The following is an 11,643-nucleotide window of genomic DNA, read 5'->3' as shown; positions in this document are numbered from 1 at the left end:
GTCAAAGTCCCTATGGCGTTTGGCACCAAGCTCACACCATCTTTGGTAAAACCAGCAGTCGACATAACGCTATATCGCCAAATGATTGGTTCCCTGATGTACCTCACGGCTAGCAGGCCCGATATAATGTTTTCAGTATGCTATTGTGCCAGGTTTCAAGTAAATCCTCGTGAACCACACATGCTAGCAGTGAAGAATATATTCCGGTATTTGAAGCGAACCACCTCTCTCGTTCGCTGGTATCCCTCAAACTCAGGTTTCTTCATTCAAGCCTACTCAGATGCAGACCTAGGAGGATGTGGTCTAGACCGGAAAAGTACTACAGGAGGCTGTCAATTCCTCGACGGGAAGTTGGTGAGCTGGCAATCTAAGAAACAAACATGTGTTTCTCTGTCTATAGCCGAATCATAGTATATCGCAGCCGCCTCCTGCACATCTTAAGTGATTTGGATCCAAAGCCAACTCCGGGATTATGGACTCAATATGAAAAAGATCCCACTATATTGCGACTCAGAAAGTGCAATTAGGATCTGTCATAACCCAGTGCAACATTCCAAGACAAAGCATATAGCCCTGAGGTATCACTTTATTAAGGATCATGTGGAAGATGGAAACGTAGAAATTCACTTTGTTCGAACCAATGATCAACTGGCCGACATCTTCACCAAAGCCCTTCCTGAAGCAAGTTTCAATAAAATCCTACAAGGCCTAGGTATGATGGAATCGGAGTCAGTTCCAAAAACACCTTCTCATAACTAAAAGTTGGAAGCGAAATGAACCAAACGCTTGGTCTATTTCGGGCTCGGTTCACACGGGAACCGAAATGAACCGAACGCTCGGTCTATTTTGGGTTCGGTCCCACTGCACTTATTTTTGCTTGTCTAAAAAAGGTGATATCTTTGGTTGTATACGTTTGTACAATTGTTTTCCAAAAATCCAAAAATATTTTTTTAAGGAACCGAAATGAACCGAGCGTTCGGTCTATTTCGGGTTTGGTTCAACATTTTTGCTTTTCAGTTTGGTTTGTTTTGTTTTTCTCTTTACAAAAATATCAAAAATTCCAAAAATATTTTCTTTCTTTTTGTCTCTACTTCTGTTTATGTTAACAATTTATGGAATATCGATGGGGCAGCTATCATTCTCACACTTTTTACTAGCTAAGTGTCCCTAGAAGCATGATGTTGCATGTTGTCCAAAGCCTCAACTGATTCTGAATAAAGCCTTATTGACTGGGTATATACAAACCTTGTCTTCCCAATTAGGCTGCAACATTTATTCTAATCATGAGCTACCTTACTCTTTTCTCATATGAGTTAAGAGTTTTCTGTGTGGTCACTATTTTTATAGCAGAGGTACTTTGGTTTCCTTAAACCACCTCAAACATTTTTCTCCATCATATTCGTTTCATACATGTAACCCTTGAGACTCTAAGATATTACCACTGAGGTTTATGGTTACACAATCTCAGTGTTTGTGATCTTAGCTTCGTGTCACTACGTGCTAAGTGAAACCCACAGTTCAATATCCACTATGCATTGACGGTGAACAATTACATTTGCTCTAGCTTTCACTTATGAATTAACGAATCCACCCAAGTGGTTGTACCATGAAATCTCTATTTTCCTTTTGTGTGATTCTTATGAAATTGCTACATACCATAACATTCCTTCCCATAGAATCCAGTTTTAAATTTTCTTGAGATTTCACACCAAGCATTTCCAACAAATCACTAAAATACGATCCAAACCTACTTGTTCAACAGACCACATTGGTCTCACAAGTACTTCATTCGGTTTCAATCTTATGTCAAGCTCTGGAATTCTGAACTGAAGCGAAAACCACCCCTCTAAGCCTCATTAAAAGATGCCTTTCAATACTTCTTAACAAGTGCTTGATCGTAATTCAACGGGAAACCACACAAACACTTTAAAGTCTTTCTTGACCTTGAAGGAAGAGATTCGTGCCCGAGATCCACTGTTTCGTGTCTATATTGACATCACAATTTCTCACATATATGTTGCTTTATTTCTTTATCTTTGACACTCTATGCACGAAAATCTTTTTGATTTTCCAAAAGTATGGTTTGGTTCACTACAAGCTATTTTTATAGCTCTGGTCTTTAATGCTATATTCTCAACGGGATGTTGTGGTTTATCTACGTGTTTGCTCTTATTTAGTGGGAACAACTCATTTTAAAGATAAGATGATGACTCAGCCGGGAGACTAAAGGTTTCAGGAATTCAAAAAGGCATTTGATGGGAAGACGTGCAAAATGGAAATGTTTTTCTCTCTCTCATGCGTAATCATAGGAGCTGCTAACTGTCATGCGTCAATCAACTCAGGAACCAATTCGTTTTTCAAGAAGATTTGGGGGCGGATTTTCTCTCACCTCTAGAGACGGTATAAAGGGTTAAACCCTAGGTATTTTACCTCTTTACTGCACCCAATTTCTGAGAGCAAACAAAGACGCTTTTCTACCACTGTTCATCTCCTTCTTCAAAGCACTCAACAATGGTGGATTCCTCCTCTGTTCATGAAACCTCCCACATTCTCCCAATCCGACCCCAGCAAAGCTTGGTCATTGATCTCACCCCATTTTCGTACGATGCCTTCATATACCCTATAGTGGAGTGCCTCAAACACTCTCCCCTAGTTCTCGCACTGACCAAGGTCGAAATTGTTCCTATGGAGTGTTTATCCTAGATCTTCTCTACTGCCCACTACTACAAGTCTGTTGATCGCATCTTCTTCGACATTCTTGATTCCAGAACCTCCACCTTCGCCTTCATCTCCCAATCATTCAGCCGATACCGAGACTTTTCTTGGAGGGGAAGACATGACCTTTGATTATGTCTACTACAGTCCCTACCAGGTTCAAAGCGATGATGATGATGATGCTCCTGTCACCAAAAAGCACTTCAAGGAACTTCATGAGAAAATTGATAGTCTCATCGCTTCCTCCTCCTTCTCTCGGTCCAATATCTCAGAGGCTGCCATTCAGGGGCTGGTTGATTATTTCACCAAGGCACATGAAGCCTCTATCAACTCCGCTACTGCTGCTATAGAGGCATCTACAAAGGCCTGTGCTGTTGCGACCGAAAAAGTCGAAAAACTATTTCACGATGCTAACATTCTTTTACAGTCTTTACAGGGGACCGCTGAATCCAATGCAGCGAAATTCGATTCCGTTGTTGAGAAGCTGGCTACTTCATTTGCATCAGAACAGCAACTATTTTCCGGTCTTCGTCAGACTCTTGAAGCTGACAATAAATCTTTCCAGGCGGTCGTTGAGGAGCGATTGACCAAGCTCCAAGAACACCTTGCTTCGGAGAACTCTGTGATGGATGCGCTTGCACGCAAAACCACTGCTCTAAAGGTCAAGAGTCTTCAGCTTTCCTAATCAGAAAAGGAGGTTGCTTCTCTTCGATCTGAGCGAGCGGTCATTTCAAGTTGTGTTTCGGATGTCCACGGCGCCCTCTCCAACATTATTGAAGCACACGACCCAATCCTCAACTACTCAGTGAGGCGAACTCTAGCTGAGAAGCTTGCTCCTGCCCTTGCCCTGCTCAGCAAAATTGAGGGGCTTCCTGAGTACGTGGCCCATCCAAAACAAGGGGGAGAAGGAGCTTCAAAGGGCGAAAATCAATCTCAACCGCCTCCTACTTCTACATCAGCTTCAACTAAAGCAACCGAACCTCCAACAACTGGCCAGGCTTCAGGTTCGGGTGCTCAAGGTAAAGGGAAAAAGGTTCTTGGTGATAGTGATTGTGATGATGACAAAGAGACCATTGCTGATCTCTTGAAGAAACAGGCCAGGGATAAGGATTCAGACATGAGTGCTCAGATTGCTAGAGAGGCAGAAGCAAACGAAAGGAAGATGAAGGAGGCTCATGATCTCCTTGAAAGTCGAAAAACCTTATTCCCTCCATGGACTCTCGAGAAGCTTATCAAAGAAGCTATCGATACCCACAGTATCCTCTGGCTTGAACCTGTTATCTCCTTGGACAGGGTTAATTCTATCGACTCTCAGTTCGACATGCCCTTGACCCGAAAGGCCTTCATATTTCATGCATTTTCCCACGTTGCTGATATCCCTCATCCTCACCCGAAGGTCGATAGGGAGCTTATAGACCTCAGCCTCAGTATCAGATGTGGAGTGTGCAGAAGATCATCAATGTTCGGGTCCTCAAACCCTTTCGGGAAGGTAACTTCACAAATGTCAGGTTCAAAGTGTTGAGGGGGTCAGCTAAAACCGAACATGCCATTTCTCTCGCTGATCTTCCTAACCTGAATCCACATGATTGGATCATCCTGCATAACATCCTCCTCACCAATGAAGCTGAATATGGGCCGATCATTGATCACTTCAAAAGGATGTTGGTTTGCAACATCATGGAGGTTGCCATGATGGATCAGGAGATTGCTAGTGTATTCAAGAAGAAGCCCACCATCTCCCCAGTTGGTTCTGCAAGTGATTTGAATAAAATGCAGATGGGGAGGATTGATCAAAAGCGAAACTCAGTCATGTTCACCAGGAATGAAGGCCAAAAATGCTTGTTCGCCTTGGCTGACAAGCATCTATATACCACTTCATGTTTGGAACATGTTCTGGCGATCATTAATCGGTGAAAGTAGAATTCTGAAGATGACAAGAAGTATTTCGATGATATGATCCAGAGGTACATTCATTTCAGACAAACCATTCTTGCCATCATTCCTCATCTGTTCGATACCACGAAGAAATTTCCTGCAGCCGGATCCAGCAAGCCAAAGTAGGGTCTCGCTCCAATTGACGCAAAGGGGGAGATTGTAGGGTCCATTATGTGTTGCGTCTTGGGCTCGGTTCATAGTCCAATTTTGTATCCGGATTGGGCCTGTCCATCGTGATTTATTAATTAGGGTTTAGTATTTATAGATGCTTGCATGCATCTTTGTACGTAAGTTTTTGGACTCGATCATTCATAGCGAATACCTTTTATCGATTGTAACCCTAAAAAGCCTCTATAGCGGAAGTTCTTTATCGAGCTCTGCTGAGGCGTGAATCTATTGAATCATTCACCTTATTTTGATTCATTCTCTTGTTTGATATTTCTGTTTACATTATTCTGATTTACATGTGTAAGATCTAAACAATCAAAGAGTTTTTCAACTCATCATAAGCTTTGTGCTTACGGTTTTCAGTTTATGTTTCAGGTACTTCTGGTTCCAATTGGAAGAGATCGGGATGACTGCATCGCACATACCATTGGGATTTTGTTATGATGTTTTACTCTGATTTATGACAAATTGATACATTGGTTTATTTTAAATGTTTGGATGTTATGAAAAAATTACCCTTTTGTTTAATATTAAAACAAAAGTTTTGGGACCATATTTTTGGATGTTACAACATGCATGTCCAAAAAGCCACGATTTTTATGATGTTCTGGATTAGATAAGACATTCTTGAGGCATTGCTTGCATATATTTAAGGTATTAAGAGCTTTGTTCATCAAATCTATCCAGAGCATTCCTCACGTCTTGAGCACTTGAGTGTCACGACATGAGAATGGTGATTCCCAGTTATTTTGTCTTATAGGGTCACGACATGAGCAATAGATGGTCACGACGTGACGAATGGGTGGGTGGCTTTTGATTAAGATTTTTGACCTTGACTGTTAACCAAGTTTAACTTTAGGATAAATAGGGTATTTTGAGCAATAGATTGAGGTTTGATCACTGTTTATTGTTTAGGTGACCAGTAGAGTCAGTATTCAGAGAAACAATCAATTCTGCTATCTTTTCAGTCTGTGAGGTGAGTCTCCTCACTATGCCTATGGGTCGAAGGCACCAAGGCTGGCCTATTTGTCATGTTATGTACTTGATATAGGACCCGTATATGATTAATTTTTATTTGCATATGTCGATATATTCGGCTGGTTGGGTTGAGGCTGGAAGCCAACAAAACCGAATGGTTAGGTTGAGGTACTGCTCCGTACAGTGGAGCAACAAACCCGGGTGGTTGGGTTGAGACTCTGTGTTAATAAACCTAGATGGTTGGGTTGAGACTTTGAGTCAACAAACCCGAATCGTTAGGTTGAGACATTGTGTCAACAAACTCGAGAAGGTTGGGTTGAATCCATGAGCCAACAAACCCTAATTACATGCATTATAACCGTATATTCTAATGTAATTGGTATTTTGGGAAACTCATTAAGCTTTGGCTTTCAGTTTGATTGTTATGGTTTCAGGTACATCAGATGATTGAAAAAAAGTGAAGGCTTGATCGTACATATCCTCTGTAGTTTGATTTCCGCTTGATTTGAACACTATGATTTCAAATAATTGTATTTGACACTTATGGTTTCAAATACTCTAACATTTTGGATGCCTTTGTGACTTACACTGGCCAAGGAATCCCCGAGATGTGTAGTCAAATCGTTGCTCTAAACGATTCATCAGGTATGGCGTTTCTTCCAGATGATCATTGAATTAGGATTTATGAGTATCGTTTGGGCTACATATGTATGTATATATTGTCTTATATATATCTACGTTGGGTTATATATCTATATTGATTGGTAATGTTTATTTTGTAAAATTTATTGATATGGTTATTTATCATTATAATATTAATTATAGGATTAAAAACCCTATGTGTCTCGCCAGGATCCTAAACACGACCCACTCAAATTATATGCATCACATGTAGTGGTACTAAGGCTGCTAGAAATTGATTAGGATGCTAAGTGAATAAATAGACAAACATGTAATAGTATTCATGACCTTATGTTTTTACAATGTAACCTATGTTGGGTATTAATTATGACATGCTTAGTGGTTTTGGTATTTTGAAACAATATTTGTTATCTTAAAATATGTCTTATTAAACTGGGATTTTCTGCAACAAACACAAAATGGTATTTAAAAATATTTGGTTCTTAAAAATAAGTCATGTCACAGTTTGTATCAAAGCATTAGTTTAAGCTAACTAGGAATAATGATAATTTCTAAACTTAGACTTTGGATGCTATGTAACGCTGGTGAAATGAGTGTCATAAAATGCTTTAGATTAAATACCTAAATTGCTATTATATAGACACGAGCACTAGCATATTCTAGGAAGTTGCCTTATTTGCTACTATGTGTTAAATATACATCACAATTGTTAGTAATTAAGTTATTACCATACTAAGTTACTCATGTTTTATGAGTATAGAATGAAATGACAATTATAGAGAGCAGTAGAGTTGTTAATAAAGATGGAAGCCCAACATCTCAAAATGTCGGAGTGGGAGTTGTTCCTTTCACCACGAAAGAAGCTCAATTGACGATGAAAACCATGCTGAATCAACAACAGTTTGAGTTTAGGGCTTTCATGACTCAAGAACTAGCTAACCATGCTAGAGGTGGAGTGTTATTAGTCAATGAACCAGTAATCAGTAGACCAATAAATGATGAACCTATTCCAACTCACAAACCAAAAATTAAAGAAGGAAGCAATGTCTCTAAAAGTAATCATGGAACACGTCCTCCTCTAGAGAAACCAACAGTTAGGATGCATGAGGATTTTCATGGTATGTGCAAGTATAAGGACTTTATGATTTGCAAACAGTCATCTTTTCATTAGAGTGAGAATCCAGTTGGAGTTATGGATTGGATTTCAGAAATGGAGCTATCCTTCATCACGTATGGTTACACAAGCAAGTAGTAGACCACTTACGTTGTGCGGCAATTTAAAGGTGCAACGATTTGTTGGTGGAACACATTAGGGAAAATGTTAATCCCTAACAATCCACTACAACTAACATGGGAGGACTTCCTGGTGCACTTCAAGTGTACTTTCTACTCAACTCAAAACATGTTGGAGTTGGAGAACTAGTTTCTGACACTAAAGAATGGAAACATGTCCATTGATGAGTATACCAACATTTTTTCAGACAATATGGAATTTGCCTTGCACATTGACCCCGACGAACTATCAAAAATTGATATGTATGAGAAGGGATGATATGTGTGGAATGTACTAGTTTTAATCCTAACTAACTCAAATACAAAAACAAACACATGGAAGACAGTGTACCTATCGATTAGCAGTTTAGTGTAGGCAAGTAAGGTATCAAACTCAGGAAATGGTAAACAATTAAATTATTACTAATATCTACCCTAATAAATGAAAATTTTATTGCCACTTGTCATTCTCTCATTTAATTTGCCACATGTTATTTTGTTATAATTTTGAAATATATTTATTTTCCACTTGTCAATTACATCATTATTCATTTCCACTATATCATTAATTTAGTTTCCATAAATTAAACCTACTATAATAACTATTAATTTCAATTTTGAAATTTGAAATTTCAATTTCAATTTCAAATAAATTTACACTTTAAACCATTGTATTTAACATTTTATTATAATAACTCATTTAGTACACGGGTCTAACAATTAAACACATAATTTTAATTAATTTATTTTTTGCATGTTTTTTTTTCTTCATAATTTTCACTTATTTTATATTTCAAATTCAAATAAACTTCTCATTTAATCGCTCTTATTTAATATTATGTTTTAATTAACCCGTATAATATACGGGTTTCACAACTAGTTATCTAAATAAAACAACTATTAAAAACGGTTTTTCTCTAGTTTTTCAAGACTAGAAACTTAAGCAATAACTTGAATGCTTTAGCAGAAAGCAATTAACAACTAAAGGAGAAACAAAAGACAACTAGATTCAATAAGATTAAAGTGACTTCCATTTAGATTCGATTCACTTATTCCTATGGTTAATTTTGTGGCAAGTGCAATGGATTAATATATCATTAATTATCGATTTCTAATATGATTAGGTCCATGTTCACTATTACTAATCCTTTAGCAAACAAATCAATTCAAGTAGTGATCAAGTGATTAAATTAAAGAGTTTACTAGTGTTCAATTCAAATCAAGTAAGACTTGTAATAATAGTTAATCAAATTGGTTGGTTTAATTAACTCATATATGGTTGGTCATCATACATGCTCACACATTAACTTATTTATTCTCTAGTTAACCCTAGCTCATGCTCACAACACTAGGCATACAATCTTGTTTTCACAAAACCATAAGATTTAAGTAATCAAGCAGATGTTCATACAGCTCAATATACTTAGTCATTGACATAAAATAATGATCATTAACACATAAGGATCTGTTAACAAGCTTAACAAGATAATTAATCAATTCTATTTAATCCAAAGCCACTCAATTAACACATAGTCATAAGATCATCTATTCTAAACAAAAGTATGATATTTTAGCCCATAACTTCAGCAAATAAACATATAGACTCGACATCTAATGTTGTAAACATGATTCACACAAATAATTAAGAGAGAAGTAATGATTAATTGCCTTTGATCTCTTAAAAAATAGCCTCTAGTCAAATTCTGAGTTCCAAAACTTCTTGAGAATGCCTCTAACCTCCAAAAGTCACTAAAAGTCTCCAGGCAACGTTAGGGTTTCGAACATAAATGATCCTTAAATAGATTCTGAAAATAGGCTCAACACGTCGAGTTGGAGGACCCAAACTCATCGATTTTTTCACTAAAATCGCGTGTATGGCAAGACACTATTTTTTCGGGATTCTTCAGTTCAACTCGTCGAGTTTTAGGATAAACTCGCCAAGTTCTTCTTCAATTTTGCATTCTTTCTTCAAAATCCATATTCCAAGCTTTCAATCGCTAAATTTGCTTCCTTTTCCTCCCGAGCATGTCTTTGTTGCTGAAAATGAAATTTTAAAGTAATTAAGTACCTTTTGTTCATTATTTGAGACAAAAATAACATAAAGTATTAAAATAATGCATGAATTTTATAACTATATATGCCCATATCAAGGGACTACCCTAGGAGTACTCTATGCTAGTGCATTAGGCCAATACTCTTAATGCATCCATCTGGGTTGAAAAGTGTATTGAAAGTATGATAAAGGGAATAACTACCAACATAGTTGAAGTAGGTGAGAAGATGAAGTTTAACGGGTCCTCTAGATCCAAGAAGAAGAAGAAGAAATTCTCCAAACCAAACTCCAACAACAAAAAATCTGGGAGCAAACGAAAAGAAAAATGGTACGACGAATGTAAGAATAATTATTGGTGCGGTTGTATCGTCTACTTCAAATGTAAGAATTCAGGGAAAATTTCTTCAAACTACTTGATAAAAGGAAGAGTTTGCTTCAACTGCAAAGAAGAAGGGCACATTAAAGTCGAGTTCTTTAAGGCTAAAAAACCAACCCTGGAGATCCTACTAGGAGAATCTAAGGACCGAAGCTACTAAATGACCCTCAATGAAGCTAAAGAAGAAACTAACATTGCTTCAGTTACATCCTAGTTACGATTGTCTGCCAAGATTTTATTTGATTTAGGAGCAGATCACTCCTTTTTTCGCATAAATTTGGTAGAAAACTTAAATTATCACCACTTAGATTAAATTCTACAGTGTTGGAAGAAGTATATGGTGGTAGGAATGTATCTGTTAGTAATAGTTTAGATGGTGTGGTCATTGACTTAAATGGGAACAAAATCCGTAAAGATTTATTATCCTTTGATTTGAACGAATTTGATGTGATTTTAGGCATGGACTGTTTGCGTGAATATCTCATAGACATCTTATGTGGAAGCAAGATGTTACACATCAATCCATGTAGAAGAAAACCATTCGTCGGTATACGGTGATAAGAGTAGAGTGATATCTGGAATCATTACAATGATAAAAGCTAGAAGATGCATTACAAGGGATGCACAACATATTGGCATATGTGATTGATGCAAATAAGGAGAAGAAGGAAATAATTGAAATGCCAGTGGTGTGTGACTTTTTGGAGGTATTTCTTCTTGGAATAGTGTCTAAGGCTGCAACTATATTAGGCAAGTATTTGACCCGGTTGTGCATGGTCCTTTTGGGTTGCCTTCACCATAGCAACTTGACAAAATGATTTATAATGAGAGAAGAAATATTATTAATATATTATGAGAATAATATAAGGAATAATATTATTATTATTTGATTAATATAAGTCATAAATTAATTAGGAATTAATTTGGTGACTTAAAGAGATTAATTAAATAGAAGGGCATAAACTGTCAATTGTAAGATAGTTGTACTTTGGGCTATAATCCCTTAAGGATAAGGGGTGGACGGTTTTGGGGGCTTAGGATAGACCTAGAATTCGTCCAGGGCTTATCATTAGGGTATTGGATTGCTTAGGGCCTAAGTTATCCAATTAGGGTTTAAGGGTGAAACCCTAGGAGCCTCATTAGTATATATAGACCCTAGGGGTTAAGGAAAATCGGCACCCTTGTCTCTAAAGAAACCCTGACCGATTTCTTCCTCCTCTCTCCTCTCTCTATAATCATCCTCTTGCTAAGTTGGTGTTTGTAAGCCATTAGAGGAGTGACACTTGTGACTATAAGCTCCAAGGACAAGAAGATTCAAGCAAGCAACTTAAGGTAATCTTCTAGATTTGTTTTCTTATGTTATTACCTAGATCTATTGTTCAAAAGTCTTGGATACAATGCATGTTCAATTAGAGAAACCTAGATCCAAGCATTAGGGTTTGTATGTGCACATAGGAATGTTCATATGGCTAAAACCCATCAGTGGTATCAGAGCCTTGATTAG

Source organism: Lactuca serriola, chromosome 4, assembly GCF_051521515.1.
Source record: "Lactuca serriola cultivar US96UC23 chromosome 4, Lser_US96UC23_V15, whole genome shotgun sequence".
Classification (NCBI taxonomy): Eukaryota; Viridiplantae; Streptophyta; class Magnoliopsida; order Asterales; family Asteraceae; genus Lactuca; species Lactuca serriola.
The sequence above is the reverse complement of the archived record's forward strand: the minus strand, read 5'-3'. Positions refer to the sequence as shown.